The sequence below is a fragment of the Rana temporaria genome, chromosome 1 (genome assembly GCF_905171775.1).
Source record: "Rana temporaria chromosome 1, aRanTem1.1, whole genome shotgun sequence".
Taxonomy (NCBI): Eukaryota; Metazoa; Chordata; class Amphibia; order Anura; family Ranidae; genus Rana; species Rana temporaria.
This window is the reverse complement of record NC_053489.1, coordinates 268,133,619-268,157,967: the sequence shown is the minus strand read 5'-3', so window position 1 is coordinate 268,157,967 and position 24,349 is coordinate 268,133,619. Positions and strand designations below refer to the sequence as shown.

General features: G+C 45.3%; 1 protein-coding gene across 2 annotated transcripts in view; it reads right to left on the bottom strand.

Moving 5' to 3' along the window:
- The window catches only part of FANCC (FA complementation group C), a 306,329-nt gene that overhangs the window by 66,150 nt on the left and 215,830 nt on the right, over positions 1-24,349 (bottom strand). The gene's annotated exons all lie outside the window — the stretch shown is intronic.

Here is a 24,349-nt window from a genome sequence, read left to right as displayed (position 1 = left end):
TGGTCTTTTGATCGTCGGGAAAACCAATCATGTGTACTAGGCAATTACACTTTTGGGTAAACCAGCACTGCAAGTTTATAAAGCGATAAATGTGATCTTCACTAAACATTCATAACATAACATAAACATAAGCCATGACTAAGCACTAGTTAAGTGCGAAACGCGTCGGCTGTCCTGTTTTGTGGTTGCGGTGATTGTACATGTTCCAGCTTGAAAATAAAGACAACTTTCTTTTAAAAGTTTCTCCGGAGTGTGGCTGTCCATCTCTCTCTTCTCACTGATATTGCTACGTGCATCGCCAGCACCTTGGTAATCCGACCATCCCTGATCATCTACAAGGCTCACCTGGAGCGTTGAAAATCTTTTCCAAACATTCACTTACGGTGAATCAATCACTTTAATTTATGTGTGTACCCCTTAGACTGTCACTGTTGACTCCTAAAAACGTTAGTTAGCCAGCTTCAATACTGTGAGTCATAGTTTGAGAGGGTAAATTATCCTAAAACAACTAGCTTTATTAAGCATAGGCTTTATGTACACTGGTATCTCATGACCGTGGCTGTGGTAAAACATGGCAAAAACACATGGACACAAAGGCTTATATGGAGTTTAGTCTACTAGCTTTGGTAAAAAAAACTCCAAAAGCTCCTAAACTCAAACTGCCAGTGTACATGAAGCCTTAGGCCCATATTCACATACAAACGCCTATCTTTAGGCGGGCGTAGCGTATCTCAGATACACTACGCCGCCGTAACTTAGAGCGCCATGTCCTGTATTCAGAAACAACTTGCGCTCTAAGATACGGCGGCGTAGTGTATCTGACACGGCGTAAGCCCGCCTAATTCAAACTAGTCTGTTAGGGGGCGTGTTGTATATAAATGTGTTGTGACCCCACGTAAATGACGCATTTTACGAACGGCGCATGCGCGCGCTTGCTCAGTATCACGGCAAATTTTCAAAGTAAATTACGCCCGCTCAATGCTTAGTCGACGTGAACGTAACCTACACACAGCCCCATTCACGGACGACTTACGCGAACGACGTACGTACGTTTCCAACGTTCATACCTAACATGACTTACCCCTGCTTTATGAGGGGTAACTTTACGCCGGCGTATGTCTTACGTAAACGACTTATCTTGATACGCCGGGCGCACGTACGTTCGTGAATCAACGTATCTAGCTATATAGCATATTCGACGTGGAAATATACGGAAGCGCCACCTAGCGGCCAGCGTAAATATGCACCCTAAGATACGACGGCATAGGAGACTTACGCCGCTCGTATCTAGGCAACTGTGAGGCGTATCTGATTCTATGAATCAGGCGCCGAGTTGCGATGGCCCGCACTCAGAGTTACAACGGTGTATCTGGAGATACACCGTCGTAACTCCTTTGTGAATCCAGGCCTTAGTGTCCTAATAATATACTGTACATGCAGCTTATATAAAAGGAGATACAATGCAAGTTAAGCTTGGTTAATGGACTAGGATTTTAACTGCTTCTAAATGCACTATTTTGTAAATAAATGTGATGGTGCAACTTACTTAAAATAGTCAACAGTGGCAGCGAGCCAGTAAAAATTTTAAGTATCATGCTAATTTCTGTCATATTTTCCTATTAAGTGTTGATCTGAGAAGTATTCTCAGCAGTGTAAATATCATTGTAATAAGTAACATTTCAGTCAGACTTAAAGTCTACTGCATTTAAGCGGATCTTTTGATAGCCATACCAAAGACAAATACAATGTCCTTTTGCTGAAAACAGGATGCAGCTCACATGACGCCTCAAGACTACAGAAAAAGGAGATTTTTTAAACAGGCTTCTTCTCTAGAAGCGAAAGACATCCTATCTGTCCAATGCCATGAAAAATGCATCAATGTCACTATTGACAGAATCTGAGGACATCAAACTCTAGTGCAACAGTCTTTTTCTGTTCTTTTTTTGGATGTGTTAAATTGACCTTAAGACAATGTTAACAATACATGAGATTTCCGATAAGCAACAAAGAGACTACCCATATACATTTCTACTCCTTCACCAGGCACAAAAAAAAGCACAACTTGTCAAATATAGGCGGCATTTCTGACGAGGCACTCTGTTGATGGTCATAAGGGCCTCATACCCAGGGGCGGCCTTAGGTGTTCAGGCGCCCTGTGTGAGCTAATCCTGTGGCGCTCCCCCCCCCATCTTCACCTCTCACTCCCTGGTCACCTAAACATACACAAAGAGGTCCCTTATATCCTCCTCCCCTTCTGTGTGTAGGCTGGCTATAAAAAGTAAATACTTTTTCTTTTTTCTTTTTATCTAAAAAAGTAGATGCATGCAGGGCCAGGGGCTCAGTGTGACTTACCTTTCGGTGGACGGTGCGGCTTTGCATTTAAAAATGGCGCAGCCCGGCGCTTAGACGCCACTGCGCATGCGCTGTCTGTCCGAGAATAGCCAAGCGTTTTCAGGCTTTCCCGAGCAGCGGCCGCGCATGCGCAGTGTGCCTGTCGGGTCCGGCAGCAGACATTTTTTTTCAGGTGCCGCAGCCGATGCACTGCTCTTCACCCAGTTCCAGGACAGGGGTACCCGTCTGCTGCTGTGACTTGTAGGAGTTGGACTCCTGTGATGATCATGTGAGTAACTGACTGCGACTCACATTCTGCGAGCTGTGATGGCCGCAAGGCGCCCCTGTTGCCCATGGCGCCCTGTGCGGCCGCACAGCTCGCACACCCCAAAGGCTGGCCCTGCTCATACCCACATCCCTGGCCTGGTGGATGTGAGGTATGCAGGGGGTGACTTACATAAATTTGAAAGCCCCTATGTTAATAAATAAAGAGTACATGCTACCTCTTGGTATTCATTCACAAAAAAAATACAAAGTAAATAAACATATACACACTTACTATAACAAAGTGATTATTAAAAAAAAAGAAGAATAAAATAAGTCCAACATCAAATCACATTGAAGGTTCCCCCTTTGACATGATGACCCATACCACAGTGATCCTTTCCCACTGTACTTCCATCACTAAATGACAGCTCCCTGGATGTCAACAAATTACCTGGTGATTATGGCTAACGTCACTGACCATATTTGGATAATGACACGACCCATTATGACTGCTGGCTTGTTTACAATTTGAAACAAGCCAACAGGTGACTGGAAGCTGCCAGTTAATGGCGGTAGTAACACTGTCAATGACCTACTTCCAACTGCTTCAGCCGCAGGTTCAGGCAGGTGGAAAAACCATTGCATTCAGCTCGACCATTCAGTGGACTGCTAACAGCTTACTCACAGTGGACTCACAGTCGACCTGTAACTCATCACTAATCATAACTAAATGATAAACCAAAAATATCAAAATGCAAATATTTATTACTTTATGCCCCCTTTCACAAGGGCGGATAGAATTCAGATTTTAGCTGCGGAGAGATTAAGTTATCTACCGCAGCTAAACTCAGACAATGCTTTCCTATGGCCACATTCACACACTGCATTTAGCAACGGTTTTGTTACATGGTGTTTGGTGCAGTTAGAAAAAATAAATTTGCGTCCAGGACCGATTTATTGCAGCTATCTGCACATAACTGCAGGTGTATTATTTCACCTGCAGATAGCAGTGGCAACAAGGAAAGAAAAACAACAGGAAGCAGATCAGAAATGGCAAGAATGTTCCAAAGCAGCCACATATAAACGCAAGTAATCGCAATGTACAAATACAAGTGATCGCTGTGCCTGGAGTCTTGGAATTTCAAAATAACAAAACATGCTTTTAACAGCGGAAGAACAGCCGCCCGTGTGAAAGGGGCCTAACAGTAGCGCTGTGATATACAAAAAATCGTGTCCATCAAAAACTTTTGTAAAATTAAAATCAAAATGACATAAAAATTATATGATAAATATATCAATAACACAAAGCCCATCCAGTGTCACTTGTGATGATAGCATTCACCAAGTGCTGCTCTCTGAGGCAAATGGTGTTTCCAGTCTTCCCTATTTAGGATGTCTTCCAAATCAACGAAAAACACCTCATGTGCACAGGTGATCCCTCTCCCAATAGAAAATAACTCAAAATATAATCATGCCTCCCACTCTCATGGTTGGCATGACACACTTTATATATCAGTACACCAGCTCTATCCTTATATGGATGCTGCTATATGCCTCCGCAAAGTTGGTGAATGGCCAGATGACATATAAAAGAAAATAGGATTTTTTGTACTCACCGTAAAATCCTTTTCTCTGTCATTCCATGGACGAACACAGCTTCCTTAAATCTTGACCTGTGGGTTAAGAGCCAGATCCACAGCCAGCGGGTGTAACTCAAGTATTCGGATTTTAGTTACACCGCCGGAAAATTTCTACCTAAGTGCCCGATCCACAAAGCACTTACCTAGAAATTTTCTGCGGTGTAACTTAAATCCGGCCGGCGCAAGGCGTGCCCAATCTAATGGGGCGAGTACCATTTAAATTAGGCGCGCTCCCGCGCCGGACAAATTTGACAGCGTCGCGGGAAAGAAGGGTCTACTTTTACATGGTGTACTAACTTTACACTTTGTAAAAGCAGCCCTAATTTTGCGACAGCAAACTAATACTTATGGAGAAAAAACGAAGCGTAAAAGCTTCGTGGATCTCCGTAAGTGCTAATTTGCATACCCGACGCTGGATTTCGACGAGAAATGCCCCCAGCGGCGGCTGCGGTACTGCATCCTAAGATCTGACAGTGTAAGTCCCTTACACATGTCGGATCTTCTGCCTATCTATGAGAAACTGATTCTGTGGATCAGTTCCATAGATAGAAACAGGGATACGACGGCGTATCCCTTTTGTGGGTCAGTCCCTTAGTTCCTGTTCTATAGGAGAGGACTAGGCAGAACATGTTAGATATTTAAATACATTTTACTTTAAACAGATTTGAACAGCCCTGCCCAGGGGGCGGTCCCTCCAGACATAACCCTCTGCCCTGCAGTCAGCAGCTCAGTTTGTAAAAAGCACTACAAACTTAAAGAGAAAAAACGACAGAGAAAAATATTTTACGGTGAGTACAAAAAATCCTATTTTCTCTTTAAGTCCATGGACGTACACAGCTTCCTTAAATCTTGACTTGTGGGACATCCTCAAGCAGTGTCAAAAAACGAGGGGTGGGAACAGCAATCAAAAAACTAACTTCACCCCAAACAAACATAGCTCCTCAACGGAGGAATTGCAACTTTAAACAGCCGCCTGCAAAACCTTCCGAAGGAAGCATCTGAAGATGCACTCACATCAACCTTGTAAAATTTGGAAAATGTGTGAATGGACAACCAAGTCGCCGCCTTACACACCTGTAAGACAGACGCTTGATGTCGGAAAAGCCCAGGAGGAACCAATAGCCCTGGTCGAATGCGCAGTAACAGGAAAGGGAGGCGCCCGCCCCTTAAGGGCATAAGCCTGGATGACAGTCTGCCTGATCCACCGAGAAATGGTGGCCGATGAGACCGCCAGGCCTTTTTGTGGACCAGACACCGACACAAACAGTGAGTCAGACCTCTGGAATGGAGCCGTAGCAGACAGGTACACCTGTAAGGCACGTACCACATCTAAGGTATGTAAAGCAGCCTCTTTGGGATGCGAAGGCCGAGGACACAAAGAAGGGCCCAGATTCAAGAAGCTATTGCGCAATAGCTGTTTTGCTCCCGCGTAGCGAATGCCCCTGATTCAGGAACATCGCTACGCGGACTGCAGCCTAGGATATGACAGGCATAAGCCTCCTTATGCCTTCATATCTTAGGCTGCATTCTTGCGTTGGCCGCTAGGGGGCGCGGCCATTGTGATCGGCGTATAGTATGCAAATAGCATACTATCACCGATTCACAAAACTTGCCCGGGCCCAGCGCACGCAAGGTACGGAATTTCCGTACGGCGGCTTTAGCGTAAGGCTGCCCCTTCTCATAGTAGGGGCAGCCAATGCTAAAGTATAGCCGCCCTTCCCGCTTGTGAAATTTGAATTTCATGTCGTTTACGTAAATGATTCGTGAATGGCGCTGGACGCCATTCACGTTCACTTAGAAGCAAATGACGTCCTTGCGACGTCATTTGCCGCAATGCACGTCGGAAAAGTTTCCCAACGGAGCATGCGCTGTTCGCTTGGCGCGGGAGCGCGCCTAATTTAAATGATTCCCGCCCCCGGCGGGATCATTTACATTAGGCGCCCTTACGCAGGGCAAATTAGCATAGCGCCCGCGCAATTTACGGAGCTACTGCTCCGTGAATCGCGGGCAAATCGAAATATTTGCGTGGGCGCAGAGCAAAAATCGTTGCCCTTTGCCCACGCAAATATTGCGCGGCTCTACCTGAATCTGGGCCAAGGAAGTACAATGTCCTCATTTAGGTGAAAAGCTGAAACCACCTTCGGAAGAAAAGAAGGCTGCGGGCGTAGCACTGCCTTATCCTTATGGAGTACCAAGTAAGGTGACTTGCAAGACAAGGCCGCCAACTCAGAAACACGTTTGACAGATGTAATGGCCACTAGAAAGGCCACTTTCTGAGATAGTGTCAACAGAGGAATTTCTCTGATGTTCTCAAAAGTTGGCTCCTGAAGAGCTGAGAGCACCAGTTTCAAATCCCATGGAGGAAGTGGTGATCTAATTGGGGGAATCACATGTCGAACCCCCTGCACAAACGTACCCACTAGTGAATGGGTCGCCAAGGGCCATTGAAAGAAAACAGCCAAGGCTGAAATCTGTGCCTTAATGGTGCTTAAGGCAAGTTTCTGATCCACTCCTCGCTGCAAAAACAGCAGGACCCTGGAAATGTAATATGCTCGTGGACGCCACTCCATCTCCTCGCACATAGAGATGTAGGCCTGAGATGGTAGATCTTCCGAGAAGAGTGTACACATATGTACACATATTCGCCAGCACACCAAGGATCATTGAAAAAACGTCCAAAAATGTAATGCATAATAGCGATCCAAAAAGCAAAGTTTCGAGGTCACGCAGGACCTCTTCGTCAGGCAAAAGATACAAACACAATGCAGTACACAAATATATATAGAAAGCTGTTACCAATCAAACCATGTGAAAAAATAAAACCCACCCATCCCAATCACCTCCTCCCCCTCCCCTCCCCCCCAATCAGGAACCTTCATTGATTAAATTATGCAAGTATCTGCTAGTAACCAGCTGCTTGTGGATTATCATCAGGAAAAAGCAGCCTGGGGTGCCGACAACCTACCCCCGCTGTACTCACGATCGCAGTGGCGATTGCACAACTGTGTCACACATTGCTAGTGAGATAAATCAATCACATCACATGTAACAGGGCTGAAGGTGTCGACAGTATACCCCCCCCACTGTGTCTGCGATCGTAGTCACGATCGCACAGCTGATACCCCACATAATACAATAAGGATTGCCAACCGCCAATCATATCTTACCACGCATCCCGCGCAAGCGCACAGGATGCGGGAAGACATCTCGGAAGACGCCGATGTGCGGCCACTGCCGCCATGGAAACAATGACGTCAGGGCGCCGCACATCGGCCCAACCTATCACTCAAGGCAGATGTGACAGCGAGGCTTGGAAAGCAAGCCGCTGTCACATGGCTAAAGGGGCCAAGGAGAGTTACGAAATAGAGGAAGTATGGTGCGCTCACCCCAGCTTAAAAGCGCAGCGGAAAGACAGTAAAAAAGTAGGAAAGAGGAGAGGACTTTCCCAACTTTCCCAACCTCAGCATGGCTGAGATGATCGAATCCGACAGACCTCGGTCCCTTAGTACCTGGCTTTCAATAGCCATGCCGTTAAAGCCTTGAGACCTGGAGACAGAAGGTCCTCCCGCGTTGGCAACTGCCAGGACGCATCTGCCATTAGGCGCACAAGGTCGGCGTACCAGGGACGCCGGGGCCAATCCGAAGCGATTAGAATTACCAGGATCCCCTCGGCCTCTACTCTGCGGAGCAGACGAGGAAGCAACTTCAGTGGGGGAAAGGCATAAATTAGCTGATACTGACCCCACGGGGCCACCAACGCATCTGCCCAGGGATCTCTGGACCTGGCCACGAACCTCGACACCTTGCGATTGAGTCGAGAAGCCAGGAGATCCACGTCCGGCATGCCCCACCTCCGGCAAAGGAGTTAAAACACCTTGCGGATGTAACAACCATCCCCCTTGATCCAGCACCTGGCGACTGACAGTTTTCTACGCCCGGAATGTAAACGGCTGACAGAGCCGGCACGTTCCTTTCCGCCCACTGCAGGATGTGAGCGACCTTCGACGACGCAGCCAAGCTCTGTGTTCCCCCCTAATGGTTGACATAAGCCACCACCGTGGCGTTGTCCGACTAGATTCTGATTGGGCGTCCTTGTAACCTCTGCGACCACGAGGAGAGGCACAGCCAGTACTCGCATGCAAAAACGGAGAGATGACCATTTGCGGGATGCTAACAATTTCACCGCCGACTGGAGTGTCTGCAACTTCTCCAAAGGAAGGAGGACTTTCGCCTACGAGGAGTCCAGAATTAATCCTAGGTACTCCAGATGCTGAGTCGGTACCAAGACCGACTTCTGAATGTCCAGCACCCAACCAAATTCCCGGAGGGTTTGACTGGCTATAGACACATCCTCCTCTAATTCTGAGCCAGAAGCGGCTTTTTTAGAAGAATATCATCTAGGTAGCCCACGATAGCAATCACAGAGCAATTCTCAGCAGAGCCAGAATCGGGGCGAGCACCTTGGTGAAGACTCTTGGTGCTGACGCTAGGCCAAAGGGAAGAGCCACAAATTGCCACAAATTGATAATGGTCTTTGCCGAACTCAAAGTGCAGAAACCTCTTATGCCTGGTGCAGATGGGGACATGCAAGTATGCATCCTTGATGTCCAAGGACCCCCTGATGGAGCGCAGCACCCACCAAACTAATTGATTCCATCCGGAACTTTCGAACCCTTACAAAGGCATTGAGGGCCTTGAGATCCAAGATTGGATGGACTCCGTCCTTCTTTGGGACCACAGATTCGAGTAGAATCTCTGAAACCTTTCTTGTATTGGCACAGGTAAAATTACCCCGCACCTCAGTAAGTCCTGTACTGCCCCCATTAAGGCAGTCTGACGAGTCGGGGAAACAGGAAGATTTGAGGGAAAGAATCTGTTTGGCGGATAGGAAAGAAACTATCTTGTACCCAGAAGTGACCACCTCGCAGACCCACTGGTCGGCGAGCAGGGAGGTCCACCGTTCTGCAAACCCGCAAAGTCGTCCCCCCACAGAGAAGAGTCGGATGGGGGCAAAACTTCATGCAGTAGTAGTCTTGTTAGCCGGCTTGTTTGGCTTGCGCACCCAGGGACGCTTCTGTCCCCCAGCTGGACCTTTGTCAGTCTGGAAGGATCTTCCCGCGGGCCGACTGACGAAAATACCACTTCTGCATTGAAAAGGAAGGTTCCGGCTTATGGCGTGGCTCCCTCCCCTTAGAGGACTGAGGGAGAAGTGTGCTCTTACCTCCAGTGACATCCTTAATAATGTCATCCAGCGAGGTACTAAAAAGCCTCCCACCTTTGAAGGGCAAATCTGCCAGAGCTTTTTTTGGATGCTTGGTCAAGGGACCAGCATTTCAGCCAAATCATGCGGGGCAATACCACCTCAGATACAGAGGCTCTGGAGATCAAGTGGGCCGCATCCAGAATGGCATCACAGACATACACAAGGCCCTGTACCAATTGGTCAGCCAGCCTTACGCACTCTAGAGAAAGCTGATGCTCCTCTACTGTGTGTTGTAAAATCTTTGCCTATTCAGTGAGTGTCTGAGACACCAAAGTCGCAGCCAATATAGGTCGCAACGCTGACCCCAGCATGGTGAACATGGAACGGCTCACTGCTTCGGACCTCCTATCAGTAGGGTCCTTAAATGCAGGGGACTCCTCTACCGGGAGAGTGGTTACTTTATTTAACCGAGCGACTGGGGGGTCAACGATCGGAGGAGAAGCCCATTTTTTCAAAAGGCTCTCCTCAAAAGGATAAGGGGCCGCCATGCGCTGAGGGACCACAAAGGACGTTCCCATTGCTTATCTATGAACTTAGTAACAATGGGTGATCTATAGGATGCGCCCTAAAAAGTCGCCCACCGTTGCGCCTATGGAGGAGTGGATGATGCCTAGCTGCTGTTTAGAAGATAATAAGTGAACAAAAAGAATGTAAGATGATGAAACTCTCTAAGGAGTGTCAACAAATTAAAACAGCGCTATCAAATAACTGTGCATATTTGACTATATAAAATACATTACTACAACCCATATGTAATGATATACAGTGATAATAAACAAAATATATCCAGTTTAAGAAATAAACACTAAACTGTGACTGTAATAATAAACACCCGTGATTGACTTAAACGTGAAGTGAACGCACTGATAGTGCAAGAGACAGTCTTTAAAAATAATTTAGAACGTGGCCAAACAAAGCAAAGTTCATGTGTATAAGGATCCTGCGATCTTCAAAAATTTTTCAAAAACTTCCACCACACCCGACAGTGCTCAGTGACTCCTCCCCCATCAAATGGACACTCACCGGATAGGTTTGCCTCACACTCTCGTGTTTTGGCACAAAAAACCTTATCAGATGTAGTTGTTCCCGTCAATAAAGATGTAATCCAAATATGACATCCAATCAGTTCCACATATATGTCAGAGAGAGACAAAAGAAGTGCAAATAGTGTGATACCATCAAAGGTTTAATAGCACACCAAAATAAAACTTCAAACAGTGCACTCACAAACAAAATCTTGTAAAACAGCAGAATATCACATCAAGAAACTCCTTCAAACGTCAAAATGGTGAGAAGCGGTCACGGCGGACCCCCGATCAGCGAGAAAAAGTGAAACCAATTCTCCTACTCACGGTGCCATGGACTTCTGTCAGATGCAGCTGCACATCCACTTAAATAAAAAACTTCAAACGCACTCTGCATCCAAAAACGCAGCACTCACTAGTAAAATTAGACTGTATGGCAATACCCCGACATGTTTCGTTATAAAAACTAGTCCCATGAATAAGTTTTTATAACGAAACATGTCGGGGTATTACAGTCTAATTTTACTAGTGAGTGCTGCGTTTTTGGATGCAGAGTGCGTTTGAAGTTTTTTATTTAAGTGGATGTGCAGCTGCATCTGACAGAAGTCCATGGCACCGTGAGTAGGAGAATTGGTTTCACTTTTTCTCGCTGATCGGGGGTCCGCCGTGACCGCTTCTCACCATTTTGACGTTTGAAGGAGTTTCTTGATGTGATATTCTGCTGTTTTACAAGATTTTGTTTGTGAGTGCACTGTTTGAAGTTTTATTTTGGTGTGCTATTAAACCTTTGATGGTATCACACTATTTGCACTTCTTTTGTCTCTCTCTGACATATATGTGGAACTGATTGGATGTCATATTTGGATTACATCTTTATTGACGGGAACAACTACATCTGATAAGGTTTTTTGTGCCAAAACACGAGAGTGTGAGGCAAACCTATCCGGTGAGTGTCCATTTGATGGGGGAGGAGTCACTGAGCACTGTCGGGTGTGGTGGAAGTTTTTGAAAAATTTTTGAAGATCGCAGGATCCTTATACACATGAACTTTGCTTTGTTTGGCCACGTTCTAAATTATTTTTAAAGACTGTCTCTTGCACTATCAGTGCGTTCACTTCACGTTTAAGTCAATCACGGGTGTTTATTATTACAGTCACAGTTTAGTGTTTATTTCTTAAACTGGATATATTTTGTTTATTATCACTGTATATCATTACATATGGGTTGTAGTAATGTATTTTATATAGTCAAATATGCACAGTTATTTGATAGCGCTGTTTTAATTTGTTGACACTCCTTAGAGAGTTTCATCATCTTACATTCTTTTTATCTATGAACTTATCAACGAAAGACACATAAGGAAAAACTTTAACAGACCGGTTTGCTTTGTGCGACCCAACTGAGACTGAGCCCTGCGTGGACGTCTCAGCTGTATCCTCCAGCTTGAGAGAGTCTCTCACAGCATTGATAAGTGCACTCACAAGTGCCCTGTCTTGCGCTGACCCGGACGAGGGATCCTCCTCACCAGGAAGGTCCTAGTCTGCATCCTCTGACAGTCCAGACCTGGGGGCCTGTGCCGCAGCGAGGCCCGATTCTGAGTCAGAGTATTCCGCAGAAGATGGCGGGGGCGCTTTTTACCCCCCTTTCGCCTGCACGCCGCTTCCACCCTGGCAACAAATTAGCGCTTTTTACCCCCCTTTCGCCCGCACACCGCTTCCACCCTGGCAACAAATTACTACAGGACTGCCGACAGCGTATCCATCGGAACCACAGGTGCAGGGGCACCGGCTGTTGCCTCAGGAATGTTTGGGAAAGCAAGGTCAGCCACTGACTCCATGTTGCCCACTGACAGCCCTTAGGGATGTAGCCAAGACAAAAACGTCCACCCTCCTATGCTGCACTGACCGGGGGGGTTACCCAGGGGACTCACCACCCTGTCAGAATCTGTTCAGCGCCGCTGCCAGCTTTCCTTTCACCCTGTGAGGTGAATTGCGCCGTTTGCGCCATCCAGGAAGCTAGTCCAGCACAAGAGGGCAAAATCCACTCCAAAATGGCCACTGAAACACCTTGCCGCCGTGGTGGAGGCTTCCCACTAAAAGACTACCACCCACAGAGAGCGGGCCTGGACACCCCCACAGACCATAACCGGGACCTGGAGACTCTCAAAGGTATACCCCGGTCGCAGCAAACCCTGCAAGGGAAGGAGTAAAAAGGGTGATAGAGGGAGAGGATGAGGAGGACAGAAGAACCCCCTTCCCGGGAATGCCCAGCTGTTCCATCCTGCTGAGGTATGAGGAACCGTACTTACCCGTCCCTGCGAGGACCAGCTGGTACGTTCCTGACAGACCTTCAACCGAGTAGTACGGAGTAGCTGTCGGCCCGGTCCACTGTGACTGAGACAGCAAGCAGCCCGGTCATATGTGAACCCTAGAGCATATAGCTTACCGGCCACCCCAGTGCCATGGGGTATGTCGTGGCCGACCCAGCGCGTAGCTAAGGCCTGCTCACGCTAGATAGCCGGACTTGGGGGACTACAAGGATCTATATTATTTAGCCTGTCACCCAGTCGGCAGTTGATAGAAGATTCTTCAAAATAAAATCATAAAAATAAATAAAATAATAAAAAATTACCTCAGGACCCTGAGTCCAAAGGGAACCAGGTCCTACTCCTCTACTAGGCAGAAAAAAACTGAGCTGCTGACTGCAGGGCGAAAAGTTATGTCTGGAGGTGGGGCTGTTTAACTCTGTTTAAAGTAACATGTATTTAAATATCTAACATGTTCTGCCTAGTCCTCTCCTATAGAACAGGAACATAACCCACAAGTCAAGATTTAAGGAAGCTGTGGCCGTCCATGGATGAAAAGAGAAATGAGAGATTACATCCAATGGAACAGGAACCACGCCAAACAATTTATTTACAAAATGAAAAACCATTCACACATTAAAAGCAGTTTGTGCGCTTAATACAAATTTGTGTCAGGATTCATCTTGCTCAGTGAGTCCGTGTTGTCTCACCACCTCCAGATGCCGTTTGTTCTGGCCCTGGCGTCTCCTTCGGTCGCTGTGTAGCCATGCCCTGGCGTGTTTCATGACTTTCAACTTTGTGACGAGGTGGTCTATAGCGCAGAGATTATTTCCATTTATTTAACTAAATGATACTAAAAAAAAAGTGGGCTGGGAAGGAAGAGAGACAAGGATAGCTTGGGGGAGGGGAATGCATACTAGCATCTATTCCCAAACAAAATCCTGCTGGTGACCACATTTTTTTTTAACAGCACAGGTTAAAAGGTTTATATGCTTAATTAAGATGTGTTTATAAAATAAATGGTTAGCCAAAGCTTTCATTAACATTTCTAATAGACTTATCCACTTCCTGTCCGCCGGCCGTCATATGACATCCTTGACGTTAAACGGGGATATCTGAATGATGCCTGCAGCTATAGTAAACACTGAAGTTAGTGTGAAACGCGTCAGCTGTCCTAGGATCCGTTGCTGTGATTTGTAGTGCCCGTTTCCATCCTTTTACTTTAAAGTTACGTTGGATTGGAGTGCGGCTGTCCTGATCATCTGTTGTTCTTATTTGCAGCTACAGGCATCATTCAGATATCGTCCTTTTCAATCGGGGATTCCATACACCATAAGTATGATCATAGCGACTTTTCAGCCACTTGATCGTTCTTATGGGCAGTGAGAAGGGAGGTCCCCGTAAGTTGCGGCGGCGTAGCGTAAATCTGCCGGCGTAAGCGCGCCGAATTCAAATTGTCAAGAGATGAGCGTGTTTTATGCAAATAAAACATGACCCCACGTAAATGACATTTCTCGCGAACGGCGCATGCGCCGGCCGTGAACGTATCCCAGTGCGCATGCTCCTAATCACGTCGCAAATAGTCAATGCTTTCGACGTGAACGTAATTTACGCAAAGCCCTATTCGGGAACGACTTACGCAAATGACGTAAACGACGCAAAATTCGACGCTGTCCCGACGTCCATACTTAACATTGGCTATGCCTCATATAGCAGGAGTAACGTTACGCCGGAAAAAGCATAACGCAAACGACGTAAAAAAATCCGCCGGGCACACATACGTTTCTGAATCGGCGTATCCAGCTCATTTGCATATTCTACGCTGAAATCTACGGAAGCGCCACCTAGCGGCCAGCGTAAATATGCACCCTAAGATACGACGGCGTAGGAGACTTACGCCGCTCGTATCTTAGCCTAATTTAAGCTTATCTGGTTTCCAGAATACGCTTAAATTTACGACGGAGTAGATTCAGAGTTATGACGGCGTAACTCTCTATGAAACTAGCCCAATGTTTGTAGGTTCTATGTAATTTTATAGCAAAAAAAATAAAAAATCAGAATTGGCCTCGGTGGCAAGTCATTAATGGCCAGGTAACCATAGCTGTTGCCATTGATCCTGTATCTTGATGCGCATGTTTTGCAAATCTCAAAAATGACTCAATGGTTCTATACCTTGTTGTACATTACTGAATCGTAAATCTTCAGATTGAGAGAGTTATTACTAATTTGTCTCTGTGTGCTTATGTCATGTTTAATATTTATGTTTCTCTGTATCCATGTATAGATAAATGAGTGCCAAGTAACCATAATTGCAGATTTGTATCTCACAATTGTGCAGTTATGAGGGTGTAAGTCAAAACATGCCTGTGTATATTAGGTAACCTGTAACCACCCCCTCACATCTTATTGCTAAGGCTGGTGGGAGGTTGGTTACTGGGTGATCAGTGTACTTTGCAGGGATCTTACCAAACCTTAGATTTCTACCCGTTTCTGCTCTGAAGAAAAAAAAAGCTTGTTGTATGCATAGGAAATATGAATGGGGGTGACTTTTTTTAATCAGATGATGCATTTGCAGTGTTCTAATAAGGGACGTTGCAGTGTCTGCATCCCTCTAGAACCCTTGCGTGAGTATTGCACGGGATGCTATGATCTGACTTGTTACAAACTTCTGGGAAAATCATTGAGCCAAATCACACAAGCAGGAAAAATATTTCTGGGGGGCATTGCCATATTTCATTGAATTTTACAGAAAATGAAAGGCCATTTTTAATAACAATAAATTCAAAATATTGCTTGTGTAGCAATTATATATATGTAATATTTTTTTTTTTCAATTTACTATATTTTTTCCCACAAATGTAGTTACCCTTTAACCACTTCTCACCCAGCCACTGCACATAAACAGCTGGGTGGGCACTTCCTCCTTCTGGGTGGACGTTCCTGAATGTCCTTCAGAAGGAGTAGGATCATGCAGCCCTGATGCGCGCGTTTCCCCCAGACACGCTGCATCTCAGGATTGGCAGGAGGGCCCTGTGATTTGCCCTCCTGATCACTTGATGGCTGTGTCCAATCACAGCCATCATGTCATGTAAACAAAGCCTGGGGGAAGAAGCGGGATTGCGCATGCTGGCGCAATCCTGATGTTCCTTTGTCCCCAGAGACAGGGCAACATTGCTCGGCAAGAGGGCTCTGTGATTGGCCCTCCTGATCACATGATGGCTGTGTCTAATCACAGCAATCAATCAATAGCAGCCTGCTGTAATTGCACATTTACTGCACCTATAGTATTTACAGCAGGGGTAGGCAACCTTAGAGAGATGGTGAACTCAAAGATCAACGGGCACAGTATCCTGTTAGGCAGGGTTCACACCAGACTGTGACGCCAGAAAGGCATGTTCCATGTGTGTTTCCTGCATAGTGTTCAAAACACACTGCCTTTGTGATCTACTGTGGGTGATGATACATTGTTAACCCCAAAATAGATCGCAAACACGGTGGACAAAAAAGTATTACAAAGGAGTGCAGTGTTTAGGAGTGCGTTACATAGTTATGTAGCACTCACCCCCGCAGGAGCCGCTGGTGAATAATTGGGTGGCATGTTACCTCTGTGACTCCGCCGTCTAGGGTAGTTCAAGAGAGCCATAGCAATGGAATGTCCACACAGCAGGTGTCTTTTTCTTGCACTTTTATTTACCCAACAAGGTAAAACAACGGGACTTTCAATGAAGGGGTAAAGAAACAGTAGAAGGAGAAACAGCAGACTCAGGCGTAACGATATGGAAACAGTCCTGTTTCCAACCACACTTCGTTTTTTCGTCGCCACTCTCGTCAGAGTGGGTTTAGTGTACCCTGGACAGGCCTCTCTCACTGACCTGGCAGCCAGAGCACCACTCAGAACATCAAGGGAAAAGAGTCTCTGCCACAGACCCTCCCCAGAACTTAGATTATGGAGACACTTCTCCTCAGTAGACTTTTTGCCTGGATCTTCTTCAGGTAGTTTTACAGTTAGGTACCAACTGACAGGTTACGGACGTCCAGCCTGTCAGTGTCTGGTTACCTCGATCCCCGGTGGATTGTTAAGGCCCTGTTGGAAGGCCAGCCTCTCTTGGCTCTCCCTTCAGGACGACTCCCCACCGAACAGCTTCCTCACAAAGGAACAACGCTTGGGATCTTCTCAGGATTGGGGACCCAGTCGATCACTGGGGCCCCGCCACAGCTTAAACATTCCGAACCATCATGGTCACGGAACCAGGAGCACTGCGTGGCACGAACACCCCGGCCTGGTAGGCCATCTCGCCGGGGGCCATGATGTGTGGACACCCTGAAGGTGGGTGCCACACCGGAAGAAGACCTCGCCTTAATGGCGTCTGTTCCAGAAGTACCCTCTCCCAGCATGCCCCACAAGAGAACCTCTCTCCTCATTGGCTGCTGGCAAACGGCACCCAAGCCTCGACTCCACTGCTGCCACCTGTCGCCCCGGGGTGGTATGACACACCAGCCACAACAGAATGGGCACACAGCACAGCCAAGCTGAAACAGAGACCCTTTCCAGAATTCAAATTGAAATCAGAGTCACTTACACTCTGATCACCCCTTAAATGTTGTCAGCACCGGTACTTAGAAGTAACCCAGAGCTACAGTTACATAGTAGGCGAGGTTGAAAAAAGACACAAGTCCAACCTATGTGTGTGATTATATGTCAGTATTACCTTGTATATCCCTGTATAGTGTGGTCGTTCAGGTGCTTATCTAATTTAGTTTCTTGAAACTATCAATTCCCCCCGCTGAGACCACCGCCTGTGGAAGGGAATTCCACATCCTTGCCGCTCTTACAGTAAAGAACCCTCTATGTAGTTTATGGTTAAACCTCTTTTCTTCTAATTTTAATGAGTGGCCACATGTCTTGTTAAACTCCCTTCCGCAAAAACGTTTTATCCCTATTGTGGGGTCACCAGTATTGTATTTGTAAAATGAAATCATATCCCCTCTTAAGCGTCTCTTCTCCAGAGAGAATAAGTTCAGTGCCCGCAACCTTTCCTTGTAAAAAAATATCCTCCAAACCCTTTATTAGCTTTGTTGCTCTTCTTTGTACTCGCTCCATTTCCAATACATCCTTCCTGAAGACTGGTGCCCAGAACTGGACAGCATACTCTAGGTGCGGCCAGACCAGAGTCTTTTAGAGCGGGAGAATTATTGTTTTCTATGGAGTTAATCCCCTTTTTAATGCATGCAATTACGCTCAAAATGTAGGGATCAGGAGTGTGTTACGCTCAGAATGCAGGGGTCAGGAGTGTGTTATGCCCCGTACACACAATCGGATTTTTCGATAGGAATTTTTTCTGTCGGAAAATTTGACAGCAAAAGTCCGATGGAGCATACACTTCAAAAGCTCACATCTGACTTTTTCTGGTGGAATTTCCTATCGTGTGTATGGGGCATTATGCTCAGAATGCAAGGATCAGGAGTGTGTTTTGTTCAGAATGCAGGGATCAGGAGTGCGTTGTGCTCAGAATGCAGGGATCAGGAGTGCGTCGTGCTCAGAATGCAGGAATCAGGAGTGTGTTGCGCTCAGAGTGCAGGGATCAGGAGTGCATTGCGCTCAGAATGCAGGGATCAGGACTGCATTACGCTTAGAATGCAGGGATTAAGGTGTGGGGGGGGGGGTGATGTGAAGTGTGGTAGAGGACACTGCTATAGGGGTGGTCCTGCCAATAGCAGTGTCCACTGCCCCTTCAAATCACCCCCCCTTCCCTCCCATAGCATTCCACATATGCACACTGCACACAAGAGACCAAGAAACAGCACAGATCTGTACAGGGCAGGGGAGGAGATGGCAGAGTGACTTTTAATATTAACAAGCTTGTGATTGGTTCTCAGGACCTAGCAACCAATCTCCTGCAGGTTAACTTGAAAAATAGGATTTTTGTACTCACCGTAAAATCCATTTCTCTGAGTTCATAGACGGACACAGCATCCTTTGACAGTAGGGTTATATCCGCTTCCCTTTAGGAGAGTTTCTCCTAGTGAAAGCGGATATACCCCTACTGTCAAAGAAGGCTGTGTCCGTCTATGAACGGAAGAGAAAATAGGATTTTTGTACTCACCGTAAAATCCATTTCTCTGAGTTCATAGACGGACACAGCCTTCTTTGACAGTAGGGTTATATCCGCTTTCACTAGGAGAAACTCTCCTAAAGGGAAGCGGATCTAACCCTACTGTCAAAGGATGCTGTGTCCATCTATGAACGGAAGAGAAAGTTAATTTGCCCAGCTCCCCTGCTGCCCTCCGTCCGGGGCTGTGCGGCTTCTCGCTCTCTGCTGGTAACAGCGCCAGAGGAGGCTGGAGGGGAGGGAGATAAAGGCGGGACAGAAGACGCTGAGGGTGGAAATAGAAGCACCAGCAGCCATCAGGGTCGGTGGTGCAGACCTGTTTCCGGTCTACCTGTCACCTACCCATGGTCAACAGGTAGCCCGCGATCGACCGGTTGTCGACCTTGATTTTACAGCATGTAAGTGGAGCTGAGTGCTGGGGGGAGAGGCAGTGGAGGTTACTGCATCCCAGAATGCACTGGGAAATAATAGAGAAGTAGAACAGAGTCTACCCATTTCCTATTTGTACAGAGCAGCTGTGTAGTAACACCACTTTCTTCTGTGTGCAGCCAACAGTATAAAGCCATGCAGCAATACTGACAATGCCAGCCAGGAGCAGAAGCACTGAGCATTATTGCCAGTGGTAAAAAGCTTTTTGTGTCAGCAAAGTGTCAGTGCCAGCAAGCAACCTCGCCAGCAAGTGCTGGTACATTTAAGTGACGGTGTCAGAAAGTGAAACAAAGGCTGATATTGATACACCAGTACTGATAGGAGAGATGAGCAGTGGGTAGGTTCAATACCCGATATTGAGACAAATATCAGCTATGGGATGTGGTCACTGCTAATCACAAGGCAGGGGGCTTGATGAAGTAATAGTCTTCATAAATGGAATAAAAAAATTCTTAATGAAGAGAATATTTATACATGACTTACCGGAAAGTTAAAAGGAGACCTGGTGATACAGGATGTCTCAAATCAGTTGTGGCTGATTTTAGATGTCCACATTTGATCCAGGAAATCTCAAATATGGACATCTTCATGCAGGTACAATTTAAGAACTTTTAGGGGGTATGCCCAAAATTCATGGTAAAGAGTATGGAAATAACTCCTTGGAAATTCTCTGAGAGACAATGAGATGCACCCAATACCAACGCAACACCCTCCTCTTTTTCTGCAGGGCCATTCTTTCCATGATCATCTTGAGCTAGACCATACCAAGTATTAAAGAGATCATATACAGTATGTATATGAATCCATCTTGCAGAGAATTCACAAAAATGCCTGGCATCACACCACAACATACCCACGCCTCAAAGCACATCATTTACTTTACATCACTAAAAAAGATGAAAAGTGCTGTATTCACAAAGTACTTGCCTCCTAAGTTACGGCGGCGTAGCGTGAATTGGCCGGCGTAAGCGTGCCTAATTCAAATGAGGATGTGGGGGGCGTGTTTTATGTATATTACTTGTGACCTGACTGACGTTTTTTACGAACGGCGCATGCGCCGTCCGTGTACATATCCCAGTGTGCATTGCGCCGAAGTACGCTGCAAGGACGTATTGGTTTCGACGTGAACATAAATTATGTCCAGCCCCATTCACGGACAACTTAGGCAAACGACCTAAAATTTTCAAATTTCGACGCGGGAACGACGGCCATACTTAACATTGACTAGGCCAGCTATTTGATGGAATAACTTTACGTCGGAAAATGCCTTACGTAAATGGCGAATCTTTACTGCGACGGGCGCACGTACGTTCGTGAATCGGCGTATATAGGCATTTACATAATCTACGCCGAACTCAACGGAAGCGCCACCTAGCGGCCAAAGGAAAAATTGCACCATAAGATACGACGGCGCAGGCCGTCGTATCTTAGCTAGGTTTAAGTGTATCTCAGTTTGAGCATACACTTAAACTTAGGACGGCGCAGATTCCGAGTTAGGTCGGCGTATCTACTGATACGCCGGCCTAACTCTCTCTGAATCTGGCTAAATAAAAACAAGACATAGATGCTGTAGATGTGTTTGGGAGGTTTTGTGTCTTTACATTATTGACTATGGTGATAAAACATTTACATAGCTCACTTTTCCCTTCTCCCATCCATTACACTCAAATGTATTAAAACTGCTGATTCTTTATGTATTTAGATGGATAGATAGACAGACAGACACAATTGTGTCATGTATAAAATGTATTAACAGTAAAGTTAAAATTCCTATAAATTGATTCTAGGCAAACAGATGAAAAGAGACAAAATAATAAAAAGGGGTTTACCTGCCAATTAAATTGAATTTTCATTCGTTAGTTCTTGAGATTAGTACAGCCCCTTTTCTTACATTATGAATGAACACAGAGTGCTCTGTATTGAGCATTCCCGTATTCATTTTGGGTGGCGGTAAACATAAGAAACATGTTTATAGCCGAAAGGGGAATTCCATGGATGTAAATCTTACTGACCTTGTCAGCTAAAAGCAGTCTCGTTCTGATGTAAGCCTTACATCCATGGCATTGAAAGAAGTATGCATTAATATTTATACACCTTTTAGATCTGGCCAGAGCTTCAAACTGTTGCTTATTGTGCAATGATTTAGAACAACTTTGTAAAAGAAAAATATTCCAATACAATTGGGAAAAAAGTCCCAGCTTTATGTGGTTGTCAAATTACAACTAAATCCCTATCCAAAAATGTCAAAGAATATTTAACAAATTGATGCATGTTACAGGGTCTGTTCTATACAGCAATGAAAAGCCCTCCATGTTGCCTTTTTGGAGGAAACCTGCATTGCGGAAGTGGAAGGTTTTGATTGTGAACTTCCACTTCTGGAAATGTTAGCGTCCTGGCTTTCATGATGATCAAATGTCTTCAGTACTTTGCGCCACTATGACGTTTACAAGATTAGCTAAGTATGCTATAACTTTTCTGATCAGCATACTTGTTTCAGCTACTTGTGTCAGAAAAAACTGAACCCATAAATGGCTAGGCAACTACAATTTTCAGAGTGAGTTGGGCAATTAACATTCACATCCACTATGCATGGAGATTCATCACGGAGTGACTTTGAAGCAGCCTGTAGCATTTTGACACCTTTTGGTAACTTGTGTATAAGATGCTAAAAAACAACGACGGAGTGGTTCAGAGTCTGCTGCATGATCCCAATTCACAGTGTGGATGCAATCTACCTGGGAATTCATTTAAATTTCATCATATCAGGTAGACTAATGGCGCATTTCTTGTCGGAAATTCAGTCAAGAAAAGTCCGATGTGAGCTTTTGGTCGTAAATTCGGACCTTGTGTGGCTCCATCTGAATTTTTCTGTCGCAATTTCCGCCAAGAAAAATTTGAGAGCTGGTTCTCAAATTTTCCAACAAGAAAAGTTCTTGGAGGAAATTTCGATTGTCTGTATGCAATTCCGACGCATCAAAAACCATGCATGCTCGGAATCAAGTTGACGCATGCTCGGAAGCATTCAACTTAATTTTTCACAGCTCTTCGTAGTGTTGTACGTCACTGCGTTCTTGACGAGCGGAATTTGGTGTGACAAGTTTGAGCCAAGATTCTGTCGGAAAAAAATCCACGGTTTTCTTGTTGGATTTTCCGATTGTGTGTACGCAGCATAACACTAAACACTTGGTATCCGTCTGTCATACTGAAAATCTACCTTCATGACACAAACAGAAGTTCAGCAATAAAGAAAGAATAACTCTTTATTTGCACACTTCAACCAAATTCACTTCCAAACTTTTCATGAATAAATACAATTGTAAAGCCATGGTAAAGTAAAAAAAAAAAAAAAAAAAAAAAAAAAAGAAGTGAAAATATTTTGAAACTGAAAAAAATTTGCGACAGAAAATAAAAAAGTTGAAAACTTTGTACTCCAGGTTCCAAACACTGGCCCAGATTCAAGAAGCAATTGCGCCCATGTAACCATAAGTTACACGGCGCAATTGCTTACTTGCTCCGGTGTAACGAGTGCTCCTTATTCAGGAACCTTGTTACACCGGCTGCAGCCTAAAATCTGCGCGGCATAAGGCTCTTATGCCTCGCAGATTTTAGGCTGCATTCTTGCGGGGGCCGCTAGGGGGCGCTCCCATTGTGTATCAGCGTGTAGTATGCAAATTGCATACTACCACTGATTCACAAGCTTGCGCGGGCCCCGTGCAAGCCAGGTACGGAGTTTCCGTACAGCAACTTTAGCGCAAGGCTGCCCTTTCTAATAGCAGGGGCAGCCAATGCTAAAGTATAGCCGGCCTTCCCGCGCCGTGAAATTTGAATTTCACGGCGTTTGCGTAAGTGCTTCGTGAATGGCGCTGGACGCCATTCACATTCACTTTGAAGCAAATGACGTCCTTGCGACGTCATTTGCCACAATGCACGTCGGGAAAGTTTCCCGACGGAGCATGCGCTGTACGCTCGGCGTGGGAGCGAGCCTGACTTAAATGATTCCCGCCCCCGGCGGGCTCATTTATCTTGCGCGCGCTTATGCCGGGCAAATTTGCCGGCGCGCCCTCGCAGTTCACGGAGCTACTGCTCCGTGAATCGAGGGCAGCGCAAAATATTTGCGGGGGCGCAGGGCAAAATCGTTGCCCTGCTCCCCCGCAAATATAGCGCAAGCTATGCTGAATCTGGGCCACTGAAAATAGCTATAAACAATGACTATTTATAAGAGTTCTCATCAAACTTTAAGCCAAGATTTACACAGGTTTCTAACTGGTTTCACTGACTGAAAGCTGTGTGAATTTTGTGTAAAAATTTATAAATAGATTATTTAGCATAAACCTCCATCAAAAGTGTAAAAAAAATTCAGAAAGTTTTTACAAATTTGTGTATGTTTTTTGAAAAAAATATCTCTTGCAGGATTATATTCAGTAAATATCCCCTCTTAACAGCTTTATAAATGATGTTCCCTGCATACAAACAAAAGAGAAAAAAAATGCACTAAGCCACATATATGAAACTAAAAACCCTTTAAAATATTGCCATCTAGTGTCTGTGAGAATGAAGTGAATTTTACAAGTTTAACAAATTCATCATGATGAAGTGCTTTTTATGCAACCACACCTGGAAAACAAGATACATGTTTTAATAGGTTGGTACATAGAAACACTTTTTTTGTCGCTGTTCAGGTGGGGCTTTTTACTGGATCTGGAGCAAACCAGAGCTGTTGAAACATTGACGCACTTAGGTTTCATGTTTTCATATAAATCAAAATATTTTGCCCCATTTTTATTCAAGCAATTATTTACATGATGAATTTATATTTGTAGGAATAATGCTAAAAAAATAAATAATGTAAAAGTATTGCAGAGCATACTAATAGAAAGAGTGTGTATGAAAGCAGTGTATTTTTCAAATTACTTGTCTTTGCAAGCATTACAATGCCATTAGCTCCATTTCTATGAAGTTATTCTATAAAAAAATAAGGA